Source organism: Ambystoma mexicanum, chromosome 14 (assembly GCF_040938575.1).
Source record: "Ambystoma mexicanum isolate Mex_15411 chromosome 14, UKY_AmexF1_1, whole genome shotgun sequence".
NCBI lineage: Eukaryota > Metazoa > Chordata > Amphibia > Caudata > Ambystomatidae > Ambystoma > Ambystoma mexicanum.
Genome location: NC_090940.1, coordinates 199,634,969 through 199,652,765, shown reverse-complemented (window position 1 = coordinate 199,652,765; position 17,797 = coordinate 199,634,969).

Below are 17,797 nucleotides of genomic sequence, written 5' to 3'. Positions count from 1 at the left end.
GCATAGATACTATTTTTCTTTATTTAATCAAGAGCCGTATCATTGAAAAATATGCCACTTCATAGTTCCAATGTTAATTATTTCCTTCGCCCTCACACCAACTTTCAAATCTCTCGGAATCCAGGGAAGGCCCAAATAACATTTTCATTAATAACTTTAGTTATATTTATCACACAAACATCATTTTATCATGGTTCAAAGGGGGTTACTGTCACCTTTAATACAAGTCTAGATTGACCGTTGTGGCATATACGCTGATATTTTTATTCAATAATATGTATTTTTCTATTAACTTAACTGCATTCTTTGTCTTTATTTGCTTTCAGTTTCATTTTCCCTTAAGCATGTGACCAACCAAAGGCTGGCTCATGTTTATGTTCGCCTCTGCCTTCAAGGCCTGTGATGGCCCTGATTGCAACTCTAATGGACATCTTATGGGAATTGTGACCTCAAGGTCACTTTTGCTGAATGAACAGGCATGGCCTTATCTGTTTCCACTGTGGTTTAAGTCTAAGCAGTGTATTTCTTTCTATATTTTTAAGTAATTGCCCTGATTGATGGTTGACAACCAGACCTCTCTCTCCAGGAGAGCAGAGGAAAAGTCTTCGAGGTAAAGTTAGCTTTAGAAGAAATGACCGGCTGCATGTAAAAATTCAGCAAGCAACGGCTTTTAAACTCACACACAATGCATTTTACATGACTTTTTATAAGGCACCTGGGCCTTATATCCAGGTGTAATGTACTTCTTTAATCTCACAGTTGCAAAATACATGAATATCACTTCTGGATTGTCCATATGTATATGGCAGATATATGAAAAAACCATATTCAAACTCTGAAAGTCTAGTGAGCACTTCTCTCTGCATACTACCATTTGGATGAGGAAAAACAAAAAAGGGAATTCTTTTATTTCTTGTAAATGCAAGAAGCTTGGTTTCAATTACGATTTCAGGATCACAATCTGATGTTGCATAAAGATATTGTACACGCTGCCGTCTGTCTCTTTAAGTAAAAGAGCAGCTCTCCATGGATTTAGTAAACAGCATTGTCATACACGTCTTTCTTTTTTTTGCTGAAATGCATTGTGCATATCTTTACACTTTTGAGATTTAAGCCCACTTTCTTTCCTTTGATATTTAGGCCTGTTTTTGGTTCAATAAGCCTTATGTCTGACATCACCATTTCTGTGCTGGCCATATGCTTCAATGGGCATTCACAAATGACTCTGGCCTATTTATTTCTGGCATTCAGGGGCTATGTTTCACCCCACAGATAAGATTCCCCTTTCATATGCTCCATGCCAAAAGCATAGTGCGTACCCTTTTCCTGCTACATCAGTATACTGATTTGCAGTGCCTGCCATATCAGTGACACAGAGCAGGTTCAGAGGTCACAGGTAGCATTTGACAACTGCAGTGACAGCCAAGTCTCTAGAGCAAAGGGGCTGAATTTAATATAGGCACACCTGTTCCAAAACCTTATAATTATGGTTCTACCTCCTGGGGGCCAAGTAATCTTTAAATCAAAGCCATACTTGAGTTAGCGTATAGTGAATGGTATTTTCATCATATTTACAGGCACATCCAATTTGATATCACAAGTGTGTCAACACCTGTGAGCCAAGCTCAGCTCTGGAGGCTGTTGTGAATTTGGGCGAGATGGGTTGAGCCTGACAGGACAGAAACTTGAATGGCCATGCCTCTTCTTTGATCTCTTTGTGAGGGCAGGCAACACTCTCCACCAGGGACAAATGCACAGCAGGCAGCTACCTTGTGCCCAGGCATCAAAGGAACACACCCATTCATGTGGAGTAGCCTCACACCAGGGTGCTGCATTTCTACAGGCCTTTGATCTTAGTGAGATGGAAAGTGGGTGGGGTTATAGAGGCCAGACATGATCTGTTCAGTGGCAGATACCTCCACCATTTTGTTTTTCTCTGCCTTTCTCCTTCCTGTCCCTCCAATTTCTCTAGAGCAAAGCACTTTTGGTGTGATTTCAGACGGGCAAAGTACACTTCTTTTAAGAACAGTTATTGGACCACTAAAGCAAGCTAGCTTTAATCCAATCACCTGTGGGTTTTTGTCTTTCAAAAAAAGGGTCTCCCTTCACTTTTTAGATCCACTTAATACACTGAAGATTTGCACTGACGTGAGAAGAACTCACTGGACTTCCTTTGGAAAAAATGTACTTTCCAAAGCCCTCAGCCTGAGGTGAATATGGAGTCATCCAAGGCAGGAAAAGGATCTGCTCCCTATCCATTCCCAGGGCACATTGGGGGTAAACCTTTGCTGTGGACCAGAATCTGCCACCCTGCTCCAGAATCTTCAAAGCTGGGAGAGCAAACCCTGAATGGAACCCTCCTGTCCACAAGTCCCTCTGAGTGGGCCTCACAGCAGCTGGAGGACCATACCAGCCAAAGTTCCCTGTTCTGCTGTAACGAACCAGTCACTCTGTGTTCACTGCACCTTGGACAAAGGGAAGACGCTGGCCCTGGCTTTTGCACTCCTGCACCAATCCAAACTATTGCTTGTGCTTCAACCAACTCGACGCTGCATCATGCCTTAGCTTCGCCCATCACTTGCTAAGCCCTAAGCTACTACTCAACCCTGGGAACCGACCCGAACAACTGGCAAATCTCACGCCGACTATAACTGCAGGATATAGCCACAGCTCAGCACAGCTAGCCCTCGAACGGCCGCCTCACCGACCTGCACATCAACGCACCCAAGACCACCACCTTTGATGACCATCGCCCGCCAGCTTGAACCGCTGTACCGTCAGGCATTTACCCACCCGAACAGCTAGAACCCTGGCCTGGCTCAAATGGGAAGAGATCCTGGGACCACCCTGACCTGCATCACTAAGAGCCACCCTTTGACAGTGCAGAGCAACTGCATTCACCCATACGTGATGCCCGCTTGTTGTGTGGGCCCACATGATCCAACGTGCCTGAACAGAGATTGACCTGCTTGCATCTACGTTTGACAGTGGGTTCGACATGCATCAACCCACCAAGAACGGAAGCCAGGTACTGTTGAACCTAACTGTCCCCACAGTCCAATGCGACCCTAGGGACTGGTTAGGTCACCTCAGCACCTTCTTTCACTCAAAGATATAACCTTTTTTGTAGTTGGTTATTTGCCTTACACCCCTGTATTCACGCTTAGAGTGTTACTTTCTTCAATCTGTTGCATTTTCTCTGTCTTGCTGTAGGGGTGAGTTTTGTACATTGGTTTCTATTTAGTTATCTTGCAGATGCTGTGTTTTATTGAAGTCTATCTATTTTTATACAACCTTGATTAGACCTTCACCTTTATTTTGGATTGGTATGCTTTGCTCTTTAGGTCGCTACTGATTCACATTCACACCCCTCTTAACAGCATAGCCTTCCCTCGTCCCACATTATCACAAAATGCGAAGGAAGTATATCTCTTAACTGTCCCTGTTTTTACCTTTATGATTGTGTTGGCTCTTGGTTTGTAGAAGTGTGAGGGTCGAATGGGCATTTTTATCCCTGCTCATCCTTGTACTCCTTAAGAGCACAATCCAATTCGTCACAGTTAATATCAACCGCATGTCCGAAGGTCAACAGGGATATTCAAAGTGTGGCAGGACCTGTAGCAGTTCCACTGCAGGGTAGTCTTGTATGGGCAATAGTGAGCTGTCTCCAATTAGTAAGTAAAGATCAATGTTTTACATAAACACAATAAATGTAAAATGTTAGGCATTTGAATTAGGGGAAACACATGGCAAGTTGAATCATACAACAAACCGTTAACCTACAATACACCCCTCCCAGCTTTATCCCATAATCTTCAGTATTAATTTGCAAATGATTGCAAAGAAAATATCAGATTTTCAAGGGGTAAACAAAAATGTAGGAAGTGTGAGCCCCATAAAATTCCTGGAGTCAGATGCAGCAGCTGTGGCAGTAAATTATCCAAAAGATCCAGGTAGTTGTCTTTCTTCTGAGACTTGAAGTGAAGGTTTCAGGGATGCCTGAAGTATCCCTTTCTTCAGCCATTAGTCAATTTGAACTGAACATTTTATTTTCGAGTGTCTTGCAATCAGCATTTTGGCCACCATTGGAAAATGATTAACCCAAATGTTGTGTATATGCAATCAATTCCTTGGCCCTTTCAGTCATTTGGGAGCGGTAGTTGCACATTGAGGCAAAGTTTGTATCTTTTTGCTAAGTCTATCCAGGATAATAACAATGACAACATCTATAATAATAATAATAATAACAATTTGGTGATTTATATAGCACTTCATAGTGAATTATTCCAGATTCTACGTGCTGTAATATTTGTCCTCACCATCATTATCTACTCTTGGTACTCAGTTTATCGAGTTTGAGAAGATAAAGGACTGCCTGAGCGGGCCTAACCAGACTATTTAACCCACGTTGCACAGCATCATCCGGGTACCAAGGTGAACAGGTTGCCCATGAACTATTCACCCAGACACTATTTGCTTACTGCATTGAGGTTCCAAAACATATGAAGGTGTCCTGCATTTGTGGAATACCATCTCCAGCACCTAGAGTACTCTCTAGGGTCTGGGGATGGTTGTGGTCTCGTGCAGAAGGGATTTGACCTAGCTGTTTGGGCTGGACTGCCCCTTTGAGAGTGGGACAAAGCCTGATTTGCATATGGTCTTTCCCCTTTCTGTAATGGCTTCGCAGGAAAAGAACAATGGTCTGGAGGGTTGCCCAGAGCATTTGACAGTGGTTTAAGATTAATTCTAAACCTTCCAGCCATCACCTCTTTGTTTTTGCTTTGTCACCCGGAGTGGGATGAGTAAGTTGAGATGTGGGTCCTGTGCTTGCTGGGCCTATAGACCAAAGCTACCCCTCACTGATGATGTCCAAAAAGGCCAAAACATGTTTGGGGATGCCTGTGGTCTCATGCAGAAGGGATGTGACCTAGCAGTTCGGTGTGAACTGTCCCTTTGGGTGTGGGACCAAGCCTGATTTGCATATGGTCTTTCCCCTTTCGATAATGGCTTGGCAGGCAAAGAACGATGGTCTGGAGGCTAGCCCAGAGCAGTTGCCAGAGGCTTTAGATTAAACCTTCCAGCCATCACTTCCTTATTTTTGCTTTGTCACCCCAAGTGGGACGGGTATGCCCAGATTGCGGTCCTGTGCCTGCTGGGCCTAGAGACCCAAGCTACTCCTTACTGATGATGTCAATAAGGCCGAAACATGTCTGGGGATTCTTGTGGCCTTGTGCAGAAGGCTAGTGACCTAGCAGTTTGAGCTGGACTGCCCCTTTGGGGGTGGGACCTAGTCTGGTTTGCATATGGTCTTTCCGTTTTCTGTAATTGCTTGGCAGGTGAAGAACGATGATCTTGAGGATTGCCCAGAGCAGTTACCAGAGGTTTAAGATTAATTCTAAATCTTCCAGCCGTCACCTTTTTATTTTTGCTTTGTCACCCTGAGTGTTACGGGTATACCCAGACGTGGGTCCCGTGCCTCTTTGTTTTTGCTTTGTACTTAATAGAATGCCATGGGTTAATACGGAGAGTCATATTTTATCCATTAACTTGAGGGCTGTGACACTTACAGAAATCGTGCAAATATGCTTGAAAAGCTTATGGAAAGCCCCCATCTGATGATACTTCTTCGACCTTGGGAATCAGAGTTTCAAGCTAAAATATGATTATAGCTTCCTAGAAAAGGTTATGGAGCGGAGGGTCGATAGCTTATTAAATTAGATACCTGTCTATAAAATCATGTGAAGCAAAATGTTATCTTGTTTGAATAAACTATAAAACTGCCATTCGCACCTGCAACTGTGTGCCAACATGAGACACAGTGCGTTCCGATCAGCCTGATCAGACCAAGTAAAAAATGTATAGTTCACAGCTCTTATTTATAAGTTGAAGAAAAGTGTCATGTTGAAGATTTGAAGCCCAGGTGAAGTGTTTAGAAATGCCATTTCCAAATGGGTGGGGACATAATTCTCAGAAATGGAGCCTAGTAACTAAAGGAACCAATCATTGATGAGGGGAGGCAGGGATTTGGGGAGTCAGTAGATGTACAATCCTAATCATAAGCCAAAAAAACTGAGTAGTTGTACTAGAAGTGATTTGACCAGCACCCAGAGGAGGAGATATGGCCAAACGATTGGCACAAAGAGAATTATATTGGATCCATACTCTGGACGCTATTACCCCATTAGGTCTCAACGAAGATTTCTACTTGGGTGCATACTTATATAACAACCAAAAAAACAATAGATAACAATTTCTGGAATAGTCACGATTAGTTTGCTCTTCAGATATAGGGTGCTCATTGTTTTAGGCACCACGGGAGTATTTAATACACTTAGAGAGTTCATCATATGGGGGAGAAAATGGACAACGTCCCTCAAACCACAATATAGATGTCATAACAGGACCAAGTTGTGTTTCCCATTAGAATGTAAGTCACAATGACAAGGTCATTTTTGTTGATTAGTACATCACAGTGTACATAAAATGTGTATAACCTGACAGAATGTAAGTCTCCTACAGGAAATCATTGTACAAGTTTGAAACGATTTATCACTTGTGAGACCATGCTTTACCTAGACATCTCACAATGTAAAGTATCCTACAGGTTATCAATTTGGTATACTTGATTATTGACCATCAGAAATCTATACCAGGAAATTCTTCCCTTACCATCCCAGCTCCCTAAACCCATAACCCCATTTAAGCTTCTGTCTCTGTCTAGTAACCGTGTTACTTTCACTTCTACGGCATGGTAATTTACTCCGTGATCACAGATAACAAACTCCTCGTGTCCAAGCAGACCACTATCAAAATCTTTTTGTTTATTACACATGAACATCTTCTGTCATATTTAGAACAAAAATTATTTTGTTTATATCCGTGACGTCACGTCACGCCACAACGTAATGACGTCATTACTTATCGCTGTAATATATACAGCCATTTTTATCTTTACTAACATCACGCTACGGACGCGAACAGAACCTCCACACTCTTGGATCATAGCCAGAGGTAAGCAGCATTCAACCTTTGCTGACAACACCCTACCCTACCCTTTACCCTCACTTACCTGTTCTTCTATCACTTAAGCTAACGGTACGAAAACTCACCTTTTCCCTAGCAAAAGGAACGCCATAAGAACGCATTGACTTACCTGGTATCTCTTACCTTAAGTTGTACACCGCACACAGCGGCGATTTCTGGACCCTTACCTAGGGTAAGAACTTACTTACTCTCACTACCAACAGGCACTTTATCAGTGTTTACCAACATCCAATCTGACCTATGTATAAGCTATTTTGTCTTATAATTGTTAAACTCTCTCGGGCACAAATGCCATTAAGATCACACACTTCTATACTCCATAGCAAACTTTTGTAAGACTATTAGGGTACCATGCCCTCACACGAGACTATCCCCTTGACCAACTATGATACAGTACCTACAGATAATCCATAGCCTTTTGTTTGATTATTCCATTTTGGTTTTTAGACTAACGGTCTGCTTTGGGCCATATTTTGCTTAGACAAGTATGTTGACAAGTATTCTATTTCAGATTAGCAGAGTCAATGTTGAAAATAAGTTGAAAAAATAAGTTACAATTATTAGAATGACTAGACAGCTGTATATAGTATCACAAGAACCACTTTTTTCTATTTTTTCCTTTTGAACATAAAAATGTTACCATTATATATGCAAAACAGTAACAAAAAGTACTCTACTATAAATGTAATTATGTTTTTTTAAAATTTTTCTATAGATGTGTTGCATAATGTTGAATATACCCCCGAAGAAGAGATGTTTATCTCGAAATGCGTTGGGCCTTCTAGGAACTTTTGAACAATAAAAAATACCTTTGAAGAAATATCCTCATCTTTGAGATCTATCATTGGAAACTACAATATGCTTGTATGCCAGCAATCATAATTGAATGTATGAATTTAAATTTACTTAAAAAATGTTCCTAAGTGTTTAGCTCATTTATGAGCTTGGGATAGTGTGCATGGGGACGGGAGTTCCTTAATCAGGAACTTATCTTATTCACGTATATTTCACAACCCAGATGTCAGGGTTGATTGTCATCTCCTCTGCACCTTAAAATCATCAAAAGCACTGCTGTGCCATTAAGTATTCCCTTAAATGCTTGTACAACCCAAAACAGGAGAGCAAGGTGAACAGATCAGTGGATCCAAAAGGCTGACACCTCATAATTTGGACAATTTGGGGTGTCACTATGAGTTTTGCACAATGGGAAAGGGAGCTCTTGCCAAAATGAGGATTGTCTGTCCCGAATGATAAGCTGACTAAAAAGAGGAGAGAGAGAGCTGTCTGAAATGATCTGAGCTGTCTAAGATGACTGTAGCACTCTACAACTATTGGAAGGGAGACAGAAGGAGGTGGATGAGACTTGGAGAATATGGAGGGAACCAGAACAGAGGGATTGATGCTGGAGTCTATCTATAGCCAGATCCCTATACTTCCAATGAGATGATGCTGGAGCTTGATGACTTTCCTGAGCATACTTCCAGAGAGATGTTCAATGAAAGTACCTAATCTCAACAAATGTTGTTTTCGTTTTGTGGGATTTGCTAAATTGTTATCTTTTCCCACACAGACACCGCTATTGCGATTCATTAATAATGTAATTAATTCCCACCTAGCCAAATGACACAGGGTGATCTTGGAGAAGTTAGAAAACATCAGCCTCAGGGGGGCGCTGTTGCGCGCAAGGAAGATGGCCGTCTACTGAATAGCTCCGAGCCGCGAGGCGCCTTTTTTTCAGAAATCCTCCTGTTTTGCCTCGGCGATTAAGCAATCAACCGACGGAGGTGTGGGCTGCTGCTACTGGGCATCTACTGCCCACGTCCCGTCCCCGGACCTCCTTTACAGGGGAGCTGTGGACCGCCGCGGGTGAACGGGGGCGATCGCTTCCTCCGACCCCGCTCTGGGTTCCGGGGGATCGCGGCCGTGTCCCGTGGCTTGCGGCCTTCTGTGGGGGAGGGGCATACTTCCCGCCCTACGCGGCCGCTCTCTCCTGCCTTACGGGAGAGTAGCTGATCGGTGTTGCGGCCTGTCCCCTGGACCATCCTGGGATTCGAGAGCGTTGCTCCGCTGCCCCATCCTAGGCGGCATGCTGACTTGGACCAAGCCTCCTCTTCGAGCTCCGGGTGGTGAGTTCCCCCCCCGGCCCCCTGGTCTCCGCTTCACGCGTCCCGCTGTCAACCCCTCCGGAGCTCCATATTCCCGGCGACCTTGGGCGGAGGGAGGGCGCCCCTGAAACACGTTGGGCCCTGCAATATTTCATCACCTACGCTGGATTCCTTCCCACGATTCCGGATGCTGCGCTTGGCCTTGTCTGGTGGCGGCAGCTCCATTCCTCCTTCATCCTGGTATCCTAAGGGCTGGGGCCCTGCCGCACCGGAGCTTGCCCCCCGGCGGACCCTTTCCCCGGCCACGCTACCCCCCGGACCCATCAGCCTAAAATTGACTCGTGGACAGTCTGAGGCGTCTGCCCCTACCCAGGTACCCATTGTCAGGTCATTTTGCTGTACCGAGATACGCACTGCCCCCGATTCTCCCGTACTGATACACCATTGATCTGGGACGTCCTCGTCTTGTTGGCCCTTGTCTTCCAGAGTGCTGACCGCCTTGCAGCCACGCACGGCGGTATACCCCTGTCCCGCCTCATCACAGCGACAACCAGAGACTTCTCCTGTTTCTCCCAGTGGTCATTGTCTCCTTAGCCCTGGCCTCTACAGGATCTCTGAAGTCTACTTGGGGTTCACCCGCTACTACACATATTAGCTGTCCTGGGAGACCCTCCTGACTCAGAACCAGCACTCCAGCATAGCTTGGTCCCCCCTCATCTGGTTTCGGTCGCCTCTGCTCGTGTTGCTGATCGGCTGTGGCCCCACGCACACTCGGCCTGGGTCGTTCCGGGTGCCCTCCCTTGGCGCCCTACTAGTTTTGAGCCCATCTCGAGCCGGCATCATGTCGACACGGACGGGGAAAAAACAATCTTCCATCAATATGTTTACGAGGCCACCGGGGGATCTGGTGAGGAGGCACCTACACAAGAACCATCCACCTCACATGAACTGGACCCATCCGAATCTCAGAAAATGCTGGAATACATCCGTGAGGGGTTCACCACAATCCATAGCAAATTAGATGACATGAATGGTACGATATCCTCCATTAAGGCACATATGGAGAGGACAGATGGTCGTGTGACCGAGATTGAATCGCGGGTGAGCACCGCTGAGGACGGCCTGGGTTCCCTCCGGGCGGAGATCTCCACACTATCCTCCCGTGTGTCAGAGGTGGAGAAGAAGAACGAGGATCTCGAGTCTCGCTCGAGGCGCAACAATCTCCGCATAATCGGGGTTCCGGAGGATGGCATACAAGAACCCATGGAGGATTACGTGGAGAGCATGCTACTCCGACTCCTTGATTCCCCAAAACTCTCCTCACAATTTGCAATCGAGAGAGCCCACCGTGCACTCACAGCGAAGCCCAAGCCTGGCGCCCCTCCTCGCCCCATCATAGCCAGAGTCCTAAATTTTCGCGACCGAGATGCCCTCCTCAGGGCGGCAAGAATCAAGGGAGACCTTTTGTTGGGCGCAGCCAAAATCCACCTATATCCGGACTTCTCGGTGGCGGTCCAGCGTGAGCGTAAGTCCTTCCTGGCGGTGAAGAGAAGACTGCGCGAGTTCCAGGTCAAATATGCTATGTTATATCCCGCCAAACTGAGAATCGAACATGCAAACAGAGTATACTTCTTCACGCTACCGGAGGAGGCCTCTAAGTTCATAGATGAACACTTCCCCGGCTGAACTGTACCTGCAACACTCTCTGTCATTGCTTTATATTTTGTCACCTTGGACCACACACTGTGACATTGGCCTACCACAACAGGCTCCCATTGTGGAGGCGATGCCATTGGGCCCTAGCCCTGAACTCAATTAGACTTGTGACATTCGATCATTCCCAGCTGCGGCATCTACGAGGGCGCGTGGGCCGAGGGGGATGCCGCCCATTCCGTCCTGTCCGCATTGGGACGGAGAGTGTTCTAGTTGTTGGACGGTTGACGGCGTGGACTCCTCTCCGCCGTTGCGTCCTGGTTATTCACCACATACATCCTTTGCCCTCTCAATTGTCCAGGAACTCTGCGATAATCCCTTGCTCCTAATATTTGTGACTGAACACATACATCACCCCGATCAGGTGGATCAGATGGTTACCCCTTATAATTTTGTTACATTGGTTCATTACGTTGGTCATGCCTACCCTCTCCCCCCCGCAGGAACATCTCCGGATGAGACCTGCTATTACTGTCAGGCATTGAGTTTATCCTAAAATTGCCTCATGGTACCGAGCACCGCCGCCAGGCCGATTTACAGGCCCCCCAGGCGTTGATGCCATTGTTTTGGATTTGGTTGGTTGGATATGGGGTGTTCATCCCTCTGATTAGGGGAGGGATGTGGGAGGGGGTGGGTGGTAGGGAAGTTTACGTTAAAAAAGGCTTGGTAATTGCAGAGAAGGTAGAGTTCAGAGCACCATGCTCTCAACGCCGTCGCAGATCTGACTACAATAGGGACCGATTGTGGGGGGTGCTGTTCCATCCGCCTGTATTCCTCTGTGTCTACTGTGGGAGTGTCGAGTGAAGAAACCCTGACGTTCATGAGTTGGAACGTGCGGGGGCTGGGTAACCACAAGAAAATGAGACTACTACAGCTTCAGGCTGAACGGCAAGGAACTAAGATCCTGTTTCTTCAGGAGACACATGCGGTTACTGAGTATTGTGAAAGGTTTGCCAAAGCATGGGGACCACAGAGATACTATACCTCCTACTCTACACAAAGCCGGGGGGTTATGACCCTTATTCACAAGAGCATTAGATTCAACCCCATAGCCACGACAATAGACCCCCTGGGCAGATACGTCTTAATCCATGGTACTTTACAGAATAGGGAAGTGGTCCTGCTAAATATCTACGGCCCCAATACCGACGATCCTGAATTTTATACATACCTTACATCTCTCCTAGATGGCTTCCCGTTGGTACCGATTCTCTGGGGAGGCGATTTTACCACAATATTTGATGTGGATCTCGATAGGTCTGGCTCTCGTCCCCGTCAACTCACTAGGGCTGCATATACTACACTCTCTTCACTTCATCGCCTGGCCCTGTTTGATGCATGGAGGCTCCTTTACCCCGACTCCCGCGCCTACTCCTTTTATTCCTCAGTGCATGATTCCTTCTCCCGCATTGATAGATGGTTAGTGTCTGATATACTCATAAGGAGTGTCTCGGTTTGACGATCCTCCCCAGAACTCTCTCCGATCACTCACCAGTGACGATCACCCTGTGCTGGGGCCCGTATCACGACCGAACTAGACACTGGAGGATGAAACCACTCTCCCTCCTCGACCCGGTCTTTAGTTCAGAGTTGGAGTCAGCGATCGAGGAGTTCTTTGAGACCAATACCGACTCCGTCTCATCACAGGCCACCCTCTGGGAGGCTTTCAAGGCCTACATCAGAGGCATTGCTCTCTCTAAGGAAAATGGCATCCTTAGAACCATCCGTAGGGAGATAGCCGAGAGTGAAGCCACCCTATCCGAGTTGGAAACCCAATATACACTAAATCAAACTCCTGAGACCCTGGCGTTGATCGGCACGGAGCTGGATACCTTCCGTACACTTGCGGACCGGGAGCAGAGATTTCTCGATAACCCTGGGCTGGCGAGGAGATATGGTGAGGGTGAACGCCCATCCCGTCTCCTGGCTAGGCTTCTCCGCCGTGAGTTCGGTGCCCCACCCATACCTGGTATAGAGAGGCCTGACGGTTCTCTGGCCACTTCCCCTGGGGATATCAATTCCGAATTCCTCTCCTTCTATCAATCCTTGTATGCTAACGCGGACAATGCCACTATATCAGAGATCGACATCTTTCTTGACAAGCTTCCCCTATTCGGCTCTCTCCCCCGACACCATCGCAGCCCTTGAGAGCCCATTTACCTCTTTGGAATTTTCGGAGGCCATAGACTCCCTCTCATCAGGCAAATCCCCGGGATCGGACGGTATACCCGTTGAGTTCTATATGCGGTTAAATCTCTTTTACTCCCTCGTCTGGTTGCGCTCTGGGAGGAATCGGTGGAAGTGGGTCAGTTCCCTCCCACGCTCCGCGAAGCCACTATAACCGTCCTGCTAAAACCTGGTAAATCCCCCACTCAATGCGGCTCTTACCGCCCACTCTCATTAATCAATTGCGACGTCAAGATTTACGCAAAGTTACTCGCTATACGACTGGTTCCCTTCATGCCACATATTATTCATCCAGATCAGGCGGGGTTTATTCCGGGACGCTCTACCTCCTTGAACTTGAGGCGCCTCTTCAATATTATAAGCAGAGTGAGCTCTGATGTCCACGCAGTGGCCGCAACGCTTGACATGCAAAAAGCTTTCGACTCAGTTTCATGGAGGTATCTCTGGCGGGTACTCAACAAATGCAAATTCGGCCCCACTTTTCTTTCCTGGGTCAGGCTACTATATTCAAATCCCGTTGCCAGAGTTCGCACCGAGGACCGGTGCTCCACCCTCTTCCAAATAGCTAGGGGTACTAGACAAGGCTGTCCCCTCTCTCCATTAATCTTTGCTGTGGCAATGGAGCCGTTCGCGGATATGCTTCGCCAATTTCATTCTCATAGAGGCCTACGCACTACCGGTTTTTCTGATATAGTCTCCCTATATGCTGATGATGCTCTCCTCTTCATTCGCTCCCCTGAAATCAATCTGGCCCCAATACTAGAGGATGTAGTTCTCTTTGGCCGTATCTCTGGCCTGACGGTGAACTGCGCTAAATCAACTCTCTTCCCGCTCACTCCCAGCACACTCCCCCCTCCCGATACCCTTGGATTCACTTGGGCCCAATCTGAGTTTACCTATTTAGGTATAGTGGTGTCACGTCACATTGATCGGGTTTACGAGGAGAATTATCAAGTATACCTCACAAATCTCATGCTGAAGATTCAGGGCTGGACCAAACTCCCGATTTCACTGGCAGGTAGGGTAGGAATACTGAAGATGGTGGTACTCCCCCAGCTATTGTATAAATTCGCTAATGTTCCGCAATGACCTGGAGTCGAGTTTTTTCAGGCACTGACACGAACCCTCAATACTTTCCTCTGGCACTCGGGGGTGGTCCGCCTTAAATTTAAGACCCTTGCTTCCCCGATGGAAGTCGGCGGCTTTGGTGCACCTGACTTCCTCAAGTACTGGCTGGCGGCCCAACTTCAACACATTGCACATTGGTTCAATATATCTGACCCCCCTCCCCATGTCAGACTAGAAAAGTTATCGGTTAGCGACCGTGACATCCAATCACTGGTGATCACACCCATGCCAGTGGAATCGGGCTCGCTAGATCCGGTGAGATGCACGTCCCTGGCCTTATCCAAAACATGGCAAATATTGGGCATCACCCATCCCTTCCATGGCAACTTCCCGATCTGGAACTTTGTCCCGGGGGTCCCACAGGTCCCCCCATCGGTTGTTCGCACATGGGCTGAGGCGGGATTTGAATTGCTCCGAGACATATTCGAAGGTGGTAATTTCATAGAATGGCCTGACCTCCCACCGTCCCTCAGACAGAGGCCTTCTGTATGGCTTCAATACTCATCCCTCCGCAGAGTCCTCAAACATAAACACACATGCTTCCCAGCACTGCCACCTGATGAGCTGGCGATCACCGAACTGTCCTCACCTTTCCCTATGAGGGGCAAAATTTCCAGATTATACACCTTGATCCAATCCAGATCGCCCCATTCATTTTCTAAATTAAAGCGCGCTTGGGAGTCTGACCTCGGATTGGAAATGACCGACGATCGTTGGCCCCATATGTGCTCACGTATCCAGCGGGTCTCCCTCAACTCCCGATTCAAGCTATTTCAATTTAAACTACTCCACAGATACCACTACACCCCGACCAGGCTACACCGTATCTCTAACAACTCCTCCCCCAGATGCCCTAGATGCGGCTACGATGACGCCGACTATATCCACATGATCTGGTCATGCCCCCGCCTCACCCAATTCTGGAGCACAGTTTGCTCCACAATTTCGTCTATTCTGGATCACCCTATCTCCCCAACTCCAATGAAAGGCCTATTTCATGACTTTCCCGAACTTCAACGGGATTCTAGGAAACTAGCTGGCCTTTGCATGCTTCTGGCTGTGCGTGCTATACTACTTTGCTGGCTTCGGCCTACCGCCCCTACTCACACACAGTGGCTCAGAGCAGTTACGTGGGCATCCGACACGGAGGAATCATGGGCGGTACAGCAGCCCGCCTGCTCTAGACCCAGAGACATCTGGTTGAAGTTCCGCTCATTTATGTCCCCCCCTGACACCGACGCAGGTCCTGCATCCCCAGCCACCTCTTCTCGTTACTCTCCAGTCGTCTCTTGAATTGCCCCTCACCGGGGGTTGTACCGATCTGCTTTGTACCCTCCCTTGTGCGCAAGACAAGTCTTTCGACTTATTGTATGAGTCTGTGATGCTTTAAATTGTTTTGTTTTTTATATGCTCTGTTGTTGCTCACCTGTACCTGTGCTACCAAGCTGAATATAAATAAAAGTTTTAAAAAAAAAGAAAACATCAGCCTCTCTCCCAGTGTGAATAAGGCTATAGTCCTATAAAGTAACGTTTGACCACCTGCATCCCTGTACAACCCTCAAAATTTCACTGAAGGGAAGGGGGATGTAAAACAAAATTTCAAACTGTTGAACACTCCTTTTGCCTTGCATTAAAGCAGACAGGGTGCCAAATACCAATTGAATCTCTGATTCTGTGCTGTTCAGGAAAGTCTTTCCTAAGTTAAACAAAGTGAAACAATTTAATTTAAAGGCACACTCTCTAATGAGAGTGAGTGAGAGACTCCTTATTGAATGAGAGAGGGTTCAATGCCTCAGGGTAAAGGAAAAGGGAACATAATATATTGAGAAAAGAGGTTGCTGATTAATGTTCTTGTGTCGGAATCTTGCGAGAAATGAAATGTGCAGGGAGAACCGAAATAAAGAGCGCTGTGCATGTCTATTTTGTTGCAAAAGACAAAAGCATTGCATTTTATTTAAAGTCAGACCATTTACATCCTATTGGTAAAGCAAAGCTGCCAATTCATATTCTGGGGTGCTGCATACATTAACTTGATATTAAGTGTATTTTGTAAGTGGCCCAAGTATATGAAGTATTGTATAGACATGTTTTTCTATTTAACAAGGGGAATAGAAAGTAAAGATGAAAAATACACATGTTGTTGTATCGTAAATGTTCTACAAATTTTACTCCAAAAAGTTAATTGTGCAACTTGTTTGTATTGAAGTTATTAGAAGGAAAAGGGGGTGTATTTGGATACTTATTGTGTGATAGGAATTTGTCAATTTTGTCTACTAAATAATAGATATATATTCCTTATGCACACCGGCCTGATTCTTGGTTTGCCTATTGGAAAAGCGGTGAGGGATTATAGTGGTGTCATATGTATTAAAGACAGTGTTACTGAAGATATTGGGGTGGTGATTTTGATTGGGGGTGCGGGGGACGAACACCCTGCATAAAATGTTGTCCCATATATATCTCCTATATTTTCAAGCAAGATTATTTTTGCTTTGTTGCAGTTCTTGGCTCTCTGAGGTCCTTTAATAGCAAAGGTGCATCAAATTGACAGATTGGGGATCTCTAATGTTCTTGACGTCATATGGGACTTCCTGCAAATGATCTAAAGTCTCTTCCAGAACCAGTTCCAAATAATAACAGCTGGCTGGTTCCTAGAGAGGCAAGTGAAAAGTCTTTCTTCAGACTTTGGAATGAAGGAAGATATCTGCTGCTCTACGTTCATGGTCACAACTCCAAATTAGTGTTATAGGGTCTATAATTTTAGGGCTCGATTTTCCTTTGGGGTGTTGCAGAACAAGGAAAAGGCATGAGATAGTGATGCAGAATCACAAAACCCAGAATGACCTACCTACTCGTGTCATTGTCACAGACAAGCAGGCATGGGTCCTTAATGAAGTAGTCTGAAAATGCAGGCATGGCTTGCATAAATGCGCTGCACTTTAACCGTCTACCGTGCACAGTTTGTTAACATGTTTTAGCACAGCACATACGTTATCATTGTTCACTTATGTGCAGCTTTTTTTCTTATTTGGCGAACTACCTGTTATTGCCTGGAGGTGTCCAGCTCTCTCGCCGATCTTTTCATCCTCCTTGTTACATCTCCTTAAAGACAGCTCTTCTCTCCTTTCCTGCAGCATCGACCCAATGGTAAAGATATTGTGTTGTTCTGGGAACATTTGGACGCCTTTCTGATGATTAGTCAGCTGGATGGAGCCTTGCAGTCAAGCATTTTGCCAGTTTCTGACAGCGCCCAGTTAGTGCTCGGGTTTGGAGATGTAGTGGCTCCCGGTATTTTGGTCTTCGCAGTAAAACAGCGTCTGTCAGAAGATCTTCAAGCAAGAAGGGCAGCTGTGGAGGCCAATGGAGGTAAAGAGTTACTGGAGAAAATGAACCGTTGAAGCCAAGGAGCAGAGCAAGCTGTCCGGCCTAGTGGAGGAGTATTTCAGGTGGCGCCCGATGCAGCTGATGTCCAGTGATGGCAGCTCAGTTAAGAGGAGCACTCCACAGAGAACTTTTCTTCACTTGGATTTCTTTGCAGTTACCTTCAGGCCTGAGCCTTTAGATGTCACCATTTTCAGACAGTGTTGGTTACCGAGAAGCTCGGCGTCTGGCTTTCTCGA